This window comes from Scylla paramamosain, chromosome 24 (assembly GCF_035594125.1).
Source record: "Scylla paramamosain isolate STU-SP2022 chromosome 24, ASM3559412v1, whole genome shotgun sequence".
Taxonomy (NCBI): domain Eukaryota; kingdom Metazoa; phylum Arthropoda; class Malacostraca; order Decapoda; family Portunidae; genus Scylla; species Scylla paramamosain.
In genome coordinates, this window is record NC_087174.1 from 19219342 (window position 1) to 19234204 (window position 14863).

At 40.3% G+C, this 14863-nt stretch overlaps 1 long non-coding RNA gene across 1 annotated transcript in view; it reads right to left on the reverse strand.

Moving 5' to 3' along the window:
* Window positions 1-552: 552 nt before the first annotated feature.
* The window catches only part of LOC135112847 (uncharacterized), a 233143-nt gene continuing 218832 nt past the window's right edge, over window positions 553-14863 (reverse strand). The window contains exon 5 of the long non-coding RNA XR_010274579.1: window positions 553-599. This is a non-coding gene — a long non-coding RNA (uncharacterized LOC135112847). The remainder of the gene's footprint in view (window positions 600-14863) is intronic.

The window sequence follows — 14863 nt, forward strand, 5'->3', positions numbered from 1 at the left end:
GGGGCTGCGTAAGTCAAGGTTAGTTGATTATGGGACAAACAAGGCAATGCATAAGAGGTTCTATAATTTTAAAGAAAGATGTTACGGGAAAAAAAAGATGAGAACAACAAGTCAATCTTACTTTCTCAGGTGTGTTAAATGAGTCAAGGTGTAAGAAAAATAGGTAGAAATTAAAGGCTACACTTAATCTGTCGTGTACCAAAGATATGTCAAAATGTACAAATATGAAAATAAAGTCATTCTCACTTTCCCAAATATGGTAAAGGGTGAGTCAAGGTGTAAAAACAAAAGATATAATTAAACACTACATATCCTTTGTCAAGTGTTCGAAAGGGTGTCAAGGTGTTACCCTCTCAAATGTAGCAAAGGTGAGTGAAGGTTTAGAAAAAGATGATGAATCTTATAAGTAAAGATGGGAGTTAAATGCTATACTTATTGTCAAGTGTGCCAAAGGTGTGTCAAGGTACACAGAGATGAAAACTGTCACTCTTACCCTCTCATATGTGGCGAAAGTGGGTGAAGGAGTAAATAAAGAAGAAAACCGGCTCACATTTACCTTCTCTTAGGTGTGCTACAGGTGTCCCAAGGTGTACACATACCTGTGGAAAAATGAAATTACTAAACTGCCTCCCTGATAACAAAAAAATATTCCAAGCAAAATATTCTTTTTTGGTTCCTTGCTCCTATTTTATATTTTATCCTCCCTGGTCTCTTCCTCTTCCTTTCACATTGTTTCCTTCCTTCTCCTCCGCGCCTTCCTGACTCTCGTCCTAAAATTTCTAACGCTTTATTCTCCTGATCTCATCTGCTATCCATTAAGCGATCCTCCTTCCGCCAGTCACGTATTATTTTCTTTTTATTTCAGACAACGAAGCTTTAATATTTCTTCCGTACTGCCTGAGTCTCTTTTTATATATTAAATATCTTCAGCTTCTTTCATCCTTAATTTATCCTTTCCTTCCTTTCGTATTTTTTTTATTTTTTTTATTCAATACAAAAGTTTTTGATATTTCTTTTTCAATTTTGTCTTATATATATATATATATATATATATATATATATATATATATATAGATATATATATATATATATATATATATATATATATATATACATATATTATATATATATAATATATATATATATATATATATATATATATATATATATTTTAGTATATAAAAATATATATATAAAATATCTTCATTTTTCATTTCATCCTTTTCTTCCTTTCTGTTCTATTTAGGTGAAGGCACGCTTTAGTATTTCCTACGTACTTCCAAAGTTTTACCTCCTAAATTCCTTAATTCATCACTTCTTCTCTTTCCTTCCTTCCTTCCTTCCTTCCTTCCTTGCCTGCTTCCTTCTGTTATGATTTCCTTCCTTCGTTTAACACATCGAGATTTTAATTTTTCCTGCCTGCTTTCTTAACGTTTATTCCTTTGTAAAATACCAACATACTTTTATTTCATCCTTAATTTATTTCCTCCTCTCTCTGCCTTCCTTCCCTCTATCATTACTGCCTTCAGTTAGCCACAGCGAGGCTTTAATATTTTCCTCCTATTTTCCTAACATTTATTCTTACATTAAATATTCTTAATTTATTTCAACCTTAATTTATTTCCTCCTTCCTCCCTTCCATCCTTCCATCATTACTTCTTTCACTTAGCACAACAAGACTAATATTTTTATCTGTACTTTCTTATCTTTTATTCCCATATTAAATACCTTGATTTTATTTCGACCATAGTTTCCTTCCTTCCTTCCATCCTGCAGTTACATTTCTTTAAATCCAATACAGTGAGGCTTTAACATTTTTCATCTTAAATTCTTAATTTTTAATCCTATACTAAATACCATCAATTTATTTGGACCTTAATTTATTCCTTCTTCCCTTGCTTCCTTGCTTCCTTGCTTGCCTGCCTGCCCGCCGCCCTCATCTCTCGTCCCGGCGCAGCTCCACCCTTCTCTGATCAGCATGGATAAGGTGTGCACGAGCGATTATTGGCGATATTGTACCTTGTAAGGGGAGAGAAGGGAAAGGCAAAGGGAGGGGAAGAGGGCGGGGCGCTCGTGTTTGTTAGGGTAATAATACAGGAAGAAGGGAAGGAGAGGGTGGGGTGTGCCAAAATGAAAGCCAAACTATAAATGGAGGAAATTTTGAATACCAATAAAATACGACGAGAAGGAAATTTGATTAGAGCGAGAGAGAGAGAGAGAGAGAGAGAGAGAGAGAGAGAGAGAGAGAGAGAGAGAGAGAGAGAGAGAGAGAGAGAGAGAGAGAGAGAGGAGAGAGAGAGAGAGGAGAGAACGTGGACAAAATATTAAAATTTAAAAGTGAAGAAATAAAAATTATCTAGCAGTTTCGTCGCAAATAAAATAAAGAATAAAAATAAATTTCAAAGGTAGAAAATGAAAAAAAATAAAAATATATCCATACGGGGATATAGAACCAAAAAAAATAACAAAATTGACCAAAAAGAATGCAAGTGTGTGTGTGTGTGTGTGTGTGTGTGTGTGTGGTGTGTGTGTGTGTGTGTGTGTGTGTGTGTGTGTGAGAGAGAGAGAGAGAGAGAGAGAGAGAGAGAGAGAGAGAGAGAGAGAGAGAGAGAGAGAGAGAGAGAGAGAGAGAGAGAGAGAGAGAGAGAGAGAGAGAGAGAGAGAGAGAGAGAGAGAGAGAGAGACTGGTAATTTGTCACGAGCACCTCCCTAAGGATGAGGAAAATCAATATAGGGTCGCAGGATTCAAGGTTTAGGTCAGATTAGGTCAAGATCATTATATATATATATATATATATATATATATATATATATATATATATATATATATATATATATATATATATATATATATATATAATATATATATATATATATATATATATATATATATATATATATATATATATATATATATATATATATATATATAGTATATTTTTTTTTTATATTACTTTACAGTGAACTGAAATAAACTTTTGTTCGTAAAGAAAATAAAGTACAGCATCACCACATGACATGTCTGAATTGATACGGAGGAACACAAAGGAAGAACAATGAACAGTAAACTTCTTGTTCTTTGCGAGTTTATGATAAATTAAAGCATCTATTACTGAGAACATAAGAAAATAGCTAAGTAGAAGTGTAAAGACAAGGACGATGATGACGATGACTACGGTGACGGTGATGTTGATAAAGACCAAAAGTGATGATGATAATGACAACGTCCATGCCAGTTACTGTGATGATGACAAACATGATGAAAGAGAAGGAGGCAAATATGATTAAAAACAATGATGACGATGATAATGATAATGAAGAATGTGGTGACTTTTGAAGAGGTGATGGAAATCCTTCTATTGTGTGTGTGTGTGTGGTGTGTGTGTGTGTGGTGTGTGTGTGTGTGTGTGTGTCTGCGCGCGCGTGGTTACCCTGGTGTTAATCATGTATGAGAATGACGCACACACGGATATCGAATAATTCCACGCCCCTCCATAATTCCAAGCTAACCGTATTGAAACTTAATGGAATGTGCCATCACACTGCCGCTATATTGGTACTTCCCCCTTCTGCCTGTGCGCCCGTCACGCCATCTGTTTACATTTACGATCCTATCTTACCAATGTGCGCTGATCAACGTCGGGAGCATGAAACGCCGTCTCTCCAGGTCTTCTGTCTCTCCTCAACAAATCTTGTGCCCTCCTCTTGTTTCCAGTATCTCTTATGAAGCTGTCCAGGCACTTCACTCGTCATCTCCCTCTATTTCTTTTCCTTTGTATCATTGCTTGTAAACTTTTGAGATCACTACATTATTATTGCAACGTGCCACTTATGATTCTCGGTTACATTGCACATTAATACGGGTAATCATGCATTTATTTATTGCATTCAGCACGTTGTCATTGGTCCGTCTGTCGCTATTCCCCGCTCTTTTTAGTCAACTGTGATCTGTCCTAATAATTTTCTGAGGGGAGTTCATGAGATAGCGGTTTGTGTTTTGAGTATCGTTAGATTCCTTGTGAGATCTGATACTTGTGGAATGATACTACTACTACTACTACTACTACTACTACTACTACTACTGCTACTACTTCTGCTACTACTACCACTGCCATTACTACTACTACTAATAATAATGATAATAACAACCACAAAATATACCGTTAAGAATTTACATGCACCTCATTAAGAATATTTAACACTGGCCATAAAAAGTGAACTACATTACATATTCATAACCCTGCGTGCCTTTGTCTTCTTGCTGAATTAAAACACGATTACTGATTACAAGCCTGAAATCTGTGATGCGATCCAGAGAGAGAGAGAGAGAGAGAGAGAGAGAGAGAGAGAGAGAGAGAGAGAGAGAGAGAGAGAGAGAGAGAGAGAGAGAGAGAGAGAGAGAGAGAGAGAGAAACACATTTTTACGCCAGACAAAAACTACTGCTACAGGGCCATGTGTGAAAGGGGGAATGGAGGCGAGCAGGGGGACACGCGACAAAAAAAGGGAAGGACAGCAAGGTAGTAAAAAGAGAAGTGAAGCCGAGGTGGGGAGCTGGGGAAAGAAAATGGAGAGGGACGGGTTGGGGGAGAATAAAATACGTGGGAGCTTAGGAGTGGGAGAGAAAGCGAGGCAGGAAGAAGTGGGAGAGTCGAGACGTGGTGTCTACTTCGTGGCATTTTAGAGAAGTACATTTTCTCTTCCAGTTTCCAAGGTCATGTGATACTCCTTCTGTCTGACGTGACTGTGCGGGAAGGGAGGGACAAGTGAGGAGGAAAAAAAAATGGTGTGCGGCGGGGCGAGATGATGAGGAGCGGAGGAAAGTGGGCATGTGAGGAATCCTGCGAGGGTGAGGAAAGAGGAAACCAGAGAGACGAGGACAAGAGGAGGAGGAGGACGTGGGATGAAGGGTTAGGGAGACCTCAGAAACAAAAAGCAGCAGAGAAAGACGAGCGAGGCAAGAACGGGGAAGTGGAGGCTAGGACAGGGAGGAACTGGAGACGGGAAAATAAAGAGAAAGAGAGGGAATAAAAGAGAGAAGGCTACGGGAAAAGAAGAAAGGTGAAGGAGTTAACGGTAAAGGAGGAAGCTCTAATCTAAACTCAATGAAACTTGTTCCATGCACAAGTTTCTTCCAGTTGGCGAGTTGTGTTTCACTGCGTACGTGCTGACCGTGATGCTGGAAGGAGGAGGAGGAGGAGGAGGAGGAGGAGGAAAAAGCAGGAAGAATGTAATGGGCTCGGAAGGGAATAGGAAGGGGACGCAAGAAGAAAGAGCGAAAAAGAAACAGTTGGGGAGACCCGTAAGACAAAGTGTGGGCGGAGAGCCTTAGCCTTAGGTCAGGGTGCTCGTGGGTCTGTGGCTCCAAAGTAACTACAGAAATGGAGGGAGGGAGGGAAGGGAGGAAGGAAGGAAGGAAAGCACAATGGAGGAGTTAGTGGAGGGTTAGGGAAGACACCATTTCTTTCTTGTGACCCCGCGACACCTCCCTGATTGGAATGGCAAGCGGGGTGTGGGATTGGCGGCCATGGCGTGTGTTCTGGTAAGCTGTTCACGACTCGCCAGCATCCGGGGACCATTTACCAAAGTTGGTGCTCGGGATGCCCTTGAGCGGAGGAACAAAGCATTGAGGGAGACACTAGACGGCACCCCACGGAAAGAGAAAGAACACAACACTGGGACTTCTACAGATGCTCTTAAATTGTCACTCATCCATAACACGATTTATCTTCATTTAGCAGTGTTTTTTGAGCAAGGGAACAAACTAATGCTGAAGACAGACAGTACACGGAAAGGGAGGAGACAACACTGAGACTTCTACGGATATTCTGACACCACCGCTCATTTATAACGCAATTTGCCTTCTTTTGTAGCTTCAGCTGAATGATGGTGGAAGTTTTCGGGACACCGATCGCTTCTTCTGATTATGCAAGAGCTGTTTTGTCAAGAAGACTGGCCAATTGGGAAAAGGAGGAAAAACGTTTAAACCAAAAATGAAAATGAGTCGAAAGAAGTCAGCCAGTGAAGATCAAAAGGTGTCTTGATACTCCTCTTTTGAAACAGCCCAAGTCGTAGAAAGGAAGAAGAAACAAAATCCGTAGAGAGTTTCAGAGCTTACCAGTGAAAGATATGAAAGAATATAGACACAAATGACTAATGTAAAGTATAAAAGGGGTGCATTCCATTATAACAACACAGCCATCTCTTCTGCGTACCAAGGCTCTGAGTGGCGGGAATGGTGGACAGTGAAGGGACAAGCCGATCAGGCAAGAGTCTATCTGATTACCCTGACAGCAATCAAACGGATGAATGGGAAGTGCAGGCAGGGAGTTTATTAATTAGTTTCTTTGAGATTGAATTTCTCGGAAGAGATGAAGAGCAAGAGGAGGGTCAGACTGCCGAGGAAATTATTGGCCATGGATGAAGATATATTGGAGGCAGTGAGGGGGAAAAAATCTGTAGTAATGATGGTTAGAGTAAAAAATTGTTGAGAAGACGGTGACTGAAAAATATTTGAGATGATGGATGAAAGAAAAAAAAGAAGTGGTGATAGTTAAAATACTGGATTGATGAAGGCTGAAAAAAAATATTACAGTGACGTGACCTGCCCAAAAAAAAAAAAAATAATAATAATAATGATGATGAGTGAAGATTTACACAGACAGGTCCTGATTGGGGGATGGAAAAGACCTGAGGGTGTGATGAAACCTGAACGTCACGCTAAAGCTTACAGTGATGGGATCTGAGTGTTGTAGGTGGCAATGTATAGGTAATGGAAGAGGTGTAGATTGCGTAGGTGAGAGTGGCAGTAGTGGGTATAAAGTGAGTGCCGGTGGTATAATGGGGAACAGAGAAGACATGAATGTGATGAAACTTGAATGTCACGCCACAGGTAATAGTGTCACGCTGACCTCACCTGTAGGATCGATCTGGTTTAATGACATGATTCCTTCCCTCAGCCTCTCCCTCTCACTTCCCTCTCCTCTCACTCCCCTCTTCATCCTTCAACCATTGAGTCCACTGTCCGTCCCTCTCTCCCCTCGCTCCCCTAAGTGTAAAATTAATTAATCAAGAGGTGGTCTCTCTTCCAAAGGCTTTAATAATTCAAACCCCGTGGGCTGCCTGCCTCCTCTCGCCCTTCACGAGTCACTTCGGCCAGTAATTAACCACACGAGTAATTGTTGTGCATTTAAGCCATTTTCTGTCATTAAAGTTAACTACTTAGCCCCAACTTCAACTCCCCCTCCTCTGTCCCCTCAACCACCACCACCACTACTACAACCACCACCACCACCATTCCCTCCCAGCCAGCCACCAAGATACGCCACACATAAATTGGCGTAAAATTCTGGAAAGCTGGGAAAATTAGTACTTATATTTAGTTACCTCAATGAATGCTTCGCTTAATTAAATTTATTGGGTAATATTTTCAATTACGCAGAGTGAAACATATTCAAACCTCCGCTTTTTTCACGTAGTCGTATATATATTTTTCTTTAGCTTCTCTGTCTCCCATGTTGTGTATGAAAGGGAGAAATTGCAGCTTCCACGAATGCATGTTGATAAGAACCCGTGAGTGTGTGTGTAAGTGAAGAGATGCGACGTGGCAGGCTGCACAGAAACAAAGTTATGAAATACAGGCACAGAGAGAGAGAGAGAGAGAGAGAGAGAGAGAGAGAGAGAGAGAGAGAGAGAGAGAGAGAGAGAGAGAGAGAGAGAGAGAGAGAGAGAGAGAGAGAGAGAGAGAGAGCACCCTCATTTCTTACTCTTCAAGAAGGTAAATATCTTGAGACCTCTTACAGTACTATAACCTTCTCCTCCCTCCCTCTCTCTCTCTCTCTCTCTCTCTCTCTCTCTCTCTCTCTCTCTCTCTCTCTCTCTCTCTCTCTCTCTCTCTCTCTCTCTCCTACACCCTCCAGCCCTTCCACTCTCCCTCTAACCCTTCACCCTTCACTCCACACCCTCTTGCACCCTTTCCTACACTCTCGCCCTCTGCCTTCCTTCTCCAAACACTCCGTCTCCTTCTCTCAAGAGCGAGGGGGATCATGTATGGCTCAAATGAAGCAGTTATGAGCAAAGAACCGAAAACTCATTTGAAGAGAAAACTAAAAAAAAAAAAATGAATGTAAAGGTTGTGAGTGACTGAATCCTGAAATGCGGAAGTAATATATGAGGTTAAATAAAAGTAAATATTTGTGTTATTTTAGTTTGATTATGTTCAAAAGTGACGGGATATGGTGTTGGAGAGTGACATCTTTAGGTTTTACATAGAACGCTACCACCAAAATATACTACGTAGAAACTGTGAGTGGTTGAATCATAAAATGCAAAATTAATGTAAATAAACGAATAAAAGCAATTATTTGTTACTTTAGTGTGACATTGTTCAAAAGTTAAGGGATGTGGTGTTGAAACGTAATTTCTTCCTTAGTTCTACATATATTTCTAAGACAGATGAAATTATGATAGATTTTATGTAAGATATGAAATGATACGTACTCAAGTAAGTTTACATCACATTATACGAGACACACACACACACACACACACACACACACACAGACACACTTAACGAAACACATTAACGGGTCCCTCTAGTGTAAGTCTGATTATTCATAATTATCAGAAAAATACCATTAAAAAGACTGCCTCCCTGTTGGTGGTATTAATGCCATCAGTAATTTAGCCAGCTTATATACATATTTTGTCGTTCCTGTGTATACTTAGTTACTTTTTTCCTCTGTCTCGCCTTTCCCTCTCTTATATGAATGTTATTACGTGCTCCTCGTCTTCTCCTTCCTTATCGTAAAGCACACGAGCAAGACACTTTTACTCAGTGCACAAGGACGCAATTACACAGCTGGAAAAATAGATATATTCGAAGATTAAACCCAATTATCCTGTTTTTCCTACTCCTGTTCCCACCTCCTCCGCGCATCCTCCTCCTCTCATTTCACTTCTCTTCATCAGGTTTTCTTCTCTCATTTCCTAATCTCCTCCCACCTCACCTCCGCGCTTTATTCGAGATCTCTTTTATCTTATTTTCTTCATGGTTTCTTCCCAATTTGTCCGTTTATTATCATCTCATTCCTCCTCTTTCTTCTCTTCAGTATTCTTTCTTGTCTTCTGCTTTCTTCCTTACTGCTTTGAACATCCTTCTCTTAATCCTTCTCTCCTCGCCTCATCTTCCTTTCTTCCTTTTTTATGTACCTTTCTTGCATTTTCTGCATAATCTCTTCTTACTCCCTTCTCCTCACTACAGTTTTATATTTCCTTTTTCTTCTTCCTTCCCTTACATGCACCTTCCCCTCCCCTTCTCTTTTATCCATCATGTTTTCTTTTATTTTATGCCCCTTCCTCTATTCTGCACCTCGTCTCCACGTCTTCTTTTTCCATTCTCCTCTTTACCATGTTCTCATATTTACTTCTCTATCCTGTTCTCTCCCACAAACGTTTCCCTCCCAATCTTCTCTTCTCTTCTCTTCTCTTATCCAGCATGTTTTCTTCTCCTCTGTACCTTCTTCCCATTTTCTGCACTTAATTGTCTCCTCTTTCTCCCTTCTTTATATCATGCGTTAATATTTTTCACCTCATTCTACCCATGCGCATTCTCTCCCTCTTCTCTTTCCCTCTTCATCTTCATTTCTTCCCCTTTATAACTGTTTTCCATATTCTGTGCATGTTTTTTTTTTATATTATTTGTTCATTTCTCCATCCCTTTTTTTCCCATGAAAGTTATCTTCTCGTTTTCTTTACCCATAATGTTTTTTTTTTCTTTTCCATATTATATACCTAGCTTTCTCTTCCTCCTCTTTCTCCTCTTCCTCCCTTCTCTTTATCATACTTTCATATTTTCTACTCTCATTTCAACTTATGCACGTTTCCCATTATGCTTTCTTCTTTTTCTATACCATATCATATATATCTTCTTCCTTCCTTCCTTCCTTCCTTCCTTCTCTTTATCATCCTTTACCATCCGTATTTTTCTATTTCCCATTATCAAGCATGCACACTTCCTTCTCCTCTTCTATCTTTAATGTGTCCACCTTTGTATTCCCTTTCATTATTTAGTGTTGTTTTCTTCCTCCTCCTTTATCACATATTCACATTTTTCTTCACCCATTTTCATACATACACATTCTCTCCCTCTTCTCTTCTATTCATCATTCCTCTTTCATACCCCTTTCCCATATTACCTTTTTCCTTCTATGATCCTTTCCTATCTTTCTTCTCTATTCTCACTCATCCAAATCCGCCTCTCCCTCTCCCTCTCATCCTCCACCCATCACGCTTTTCTTGTTCCTTATTCCGTCTTGCCACGAACGCGACTGGCTGGCAATGCTCTAAGAACTTCTTGGTAATTTATTGAGCGCCTAAACTTAATGCGAGGCAGGAAAGACGATGAATCTTCCCCAGCAGTGACTTAGGAGTACATAAAGTCATCTGCCTGGAATATACTGCTGTTGTTACATTTAGATTCCGTGTTAACTTTCCTGTCTTATAGTTTAATTCCCAGTCTGTAGCCGAGGGTGGGTGCCTATAATGCTTTAATTCTTCACGTTTATAAGGATTAATGTGTTTCTTGTGTATGGGTGAGGTGATGGTGGGTAAATGCGTGTGTTTTGGAGTGAAGGGACGCTGGGAGGTTGTGCATCTAATGGGTAAGTACAGTTTATATCGTAGTGTAGATAACCAAACTTGAGATGTACGAGAGAGTTGGGTTTTTCTCCTCCTTCTTCTCTCTTAAAAATAACTTCCCCACCTTATCGCTAACTTTCCCTCCCCTCTTGCTACCTTAACGCTAAATTTCCCATCCCTCTTGCTACCTTAATGCTAATTTTTGCCTTCCTTCTTGCTACCTTAACGCTAAATTTCCCTTCCCTCTTGCTAATTTTTCCTTTCCTTCTTGCTAACTTAACGCTAAATTTCCCTTCCTTCTTGCTACCTTAACGCTAACTTTTCCTTCCCTCTTGGTACCTTAACGCTAATTTCCCTTCCTTCTTGCTACCTTACCGCTAACTTTTCCTCTCTTTAATATATACTCTTCCTATCTTAACGCTAACTTTCTCTTCTATAAATTTACTTTCCCTTTCTTAACTCTTAACTTTCTTTTGCTTTTGCTTCCGCTAACCTTACCTTTTCCTGCCTTAATTTCACTTTTCCTCCCTTAACCTTCATTTTCTCCCTTTAAAAGATAAACAAATAAAAAAAAGACAAAAAACAGCATAAACGAGAGAGAGAGAGAGAGAGAGAGAGAGAGAGAGAGAGAGAGAGAGAGAGAGAGAGAGAGAGAGAGAGAGAGAGAGAGAGGAAAACAAATATAAAAGAGAACAAGCAAGCAATGAAAACCAGGAACCGAAATAAGCAAAAAAAAAAAAGTAAGTATTGAACAAACAAACTCACACAGCGGTCCCAGTGAGGAAGCAGAATTCAACCAAGTGCTTTGAAAACCATGATGATACGCGACCCTTCCCGATGCCTCGCCTCCTTCACTCCTTCACTGCCTCTCCTGTCCTACCTGCCGTCCTCCCGCTGCCCTCCCGGCCTTCACCACGGCTACTTCCTCCTGCCGGCATTTAATGGCACATCAAAAGACCTTACAGGACCCTCATAGAGTGACCGAGACGGGAGGAGGAGGAGGAGGAGGAGGAAGAGGAGGGAAAGAAGATAAACAAGAGCATAAACTAACACAAGAAAAAGAACCACCGATTAACAACAACAACAACAACAACAAAACACTAACAACAACAACACAAGCAACACCAACAACAAACAACAAACAAAAAAATAATGGGAAAATAGAGAAAAAAGTAGAAAAAAGAGTAAAACTGAGAGAGAGAGAGAGAGAGAGAGAGAGAGAGAGAGAGAGAGAGAGAGAGAGAGAGAGAGAGAGAGAGAGAGCACCCAGGTATCTAAGTGAGCAGAGAAGCAGAGAAGCAGATGAGGCAGGCGGCTGCAGTCACATATTAAGAGAACCTTTGGTCTCCTAATGCTTCAAAGTTCCTTTCAAAACATGGCGTGTCAGCAAAGGAGACACGCGGAGTACGGAGGCGATGGTGGAGGGAAACACGCCCATCCATGCAGCCTAGCAAAGAGCACTGCTTTATTTTAGCCATTAGGAGTGTTGGAAATCTTCATCTTTGACGTTATTTTCTTATTTACTAATTTATTTTGTGTATTTATCATTTCCTTAGTGACCTATTCTCTCTCTTTTTTCGTTAATTTTGTCATTTTATTTCATACGTAACTAAAGCTTAAAGTTGTTTCATTATACTCTACTTACTTGTGTTTGTGTTGTTCCCGTCCTATGTATTCAGTACATTAATAGTAATAATAATAATCCTTAATCATGTTTATGTATTAGTGTGTGTGTGTGGGTGTGTGTGTGTGTAATATGCATATGTAGCTCTGTCTTTTTTTTTTCTCTTACAATTTGGTTTAAGTTAATTTGTTTCTCTCTCTCTCTCTCTCTCTCTCTCTCTCTCTCTCTCTCTCTCTCTCTCTCTCTCTCTCTCTCTCTGTGTGTGTGTGTGTGTGTGTGTGTGTGTGTGTGTGTGTGTGTGTGTGTGTGTGTGTGTGTGTGTGCGCATGTGTGAGCGTGTGTGTCTCTCTGTTATTCTATTCCTTAATTCATGTATATGTATGTTCGTTTTTGTTCTTTTAATGTCTGTGTATCTTTGTGCTCCAGTGTGTTTTGTGAGTGTTGCTCTTGATTTTCGTTTGACTGTCTCTATGTCTGCCTCTGTCTTTGTCTCGGTCTGTTTGTCTGCATATTTTTCTGTTCATCCATCCGTTTCCACCTCCCCACTCCTGCCTCCCTCACTTCTCTCTCTCTCTCTCTCTCTCTCTCTCTCTCTCTCTCTCTCTCTCTCTCTCTCTCTCTCTCTCTCTCGTCAACAAGAATACAGGATCTCACCAACTTTATTTGAACAAAGGAAGAAAAAGACAGATGGACAGAGAAGTACGGATCACATAATCAAACTAACAGGTAGTAATGTGAGGGGACCGACAAAATATACACAAACTCACACTCCAGTTAGTAAACTCAACATGATATATTTGTGATACATTTGGCAGCACCTAAAAACAGAATTTGATGGAAGTTTTACGTAAAAGTGAATCAGGAATAAATTCACTTCCATATGGGTGAAAGTTGATATGAACAGATCAGGATGAATAAGAATGAGTAAAAAAAAACATTATATGGAAATAAATAGAAAGCTAATTTAGATAGACAAGGGAAAAGGAATAGTGGAAATTTGAGTGAGTACAATAAAGTAAACACACAACACAAAGATATTCATGGATGAGAGTCAGTGAGTGTTCAAGGGTAATAATGAGTGTGAGATTGAATGAATAATGTGGACACGAACAAGGGTGAAATATACAGTACTGGAATGTACTTGATGAGGGTGCTGCAGGTATAAAAGTGCTTTGAGTGTACGCTCGTTCATAAAACTATTCAGATGACCGATGGGTGCGAAAAGTAACGATACAGGATATCTTGGAAGGGCTGGTATTCGTGCATGATGTATTTCTTAACGCAGAGGGCATCTTTCCTTTAGTTGCCCTTTGGCGGTTATCGACAGCTATGAATTAAATACCTGTACCTGTATGAAAAAATACGATCATCATTATATGGCCTGTTTGACGCGCCATGTGGTAGTGGAATAGCAGGTCTACCATCATTTCCGAAGACCAAGCACTATGTTTCGAATATCACCGTCGGTTGTGTCAAACTGGCTAAATGAAAGTCCCAAAGATTGTTTACTGGACGAGCGTACATATCAAGATAAATGTGGGCAAATGAGTATACGAGTATGTTAGTGTGGGTGAGCGAGTAAAGCAGGCGAGTATATACAGTCCAGGAGTGTATTGGAGCACAAGTGAGTGTACCGCGGGGAAAAAAGTGCTTTGAGTGTATATTTCAGGATGAATGTGAGCAAGTGAGGGTGTATCGACGTGAACTGAGGTGCGGGCAAGTATATTCGTCAGTAATTAGGCGCAATGAGATGTGTTGGCGTGCGGCGGACCGCGAGGCTGCGTTTAGGGATGCTGTGTGACTCCATGTACATAATTAATTTTGAATTCCCCAAGCATCAGTTAACATTATGGGTGCCCGCTCTCTCTCTCTCTCTCTCTCTCTCTCTCTCTCTCTCTCTCTCTCTCTCTCTCTCTCTCTCTCTCTCATGCCAACTGTGCACTGCAAGTTATTCTTATTTAGTTATCCATTAAACGACACTTATGGATTAAACTGTGTACCGTACTTTATTCTAATCTCTCTCTCTCTCTCTCTCTCTCTCTCTCTCTCTCTCTCTCTCTCTCTCTCTCTCTCTCTCTCTCTCTCTCTCTCTCTCTCTCTCTCTCACGCAACCAACCCAAAAAGTTTCTCGAAATTTCATAAGCAGCTCAAATATTTTCACATTTACTGGAGTCACCGCGGGACGAAACTCTCCGTCGCTTTGACAGAGAAAATTGGCCAACTATTTCCCGGCGAGCCGTGGAACTATTGGCCGAATTTTTGGCGTCGTCTGCATGTCTGTTATTTGGCGATATTGACGAGACTCCGCGTGGAAGGAAAGTGTATCCGCTCTCGAAAACTTAGCCTTTGTTATTTTTCTTTTTCTTTTCCAGTTTCCTTTTTTTTTTGTCTCGTCTTTTCACCTTGCGCTACCTGTCTTGTTTTCTTAACCTTCAACTTAGGTATGCGTCTGTGTTTGTGTAAATCCTGTGTACACTGGTAGTTACGTATTTTTTCGTGTGTGTGTGAGTGAGTGTGTGTGAGTGTCTGTGTGTGGGTGGGTGGGTGGGTTTGTGGGTGGGTGGGCGTGTGTGTTGCTTTGCTGTGTGAATAGAGGTGCTGCT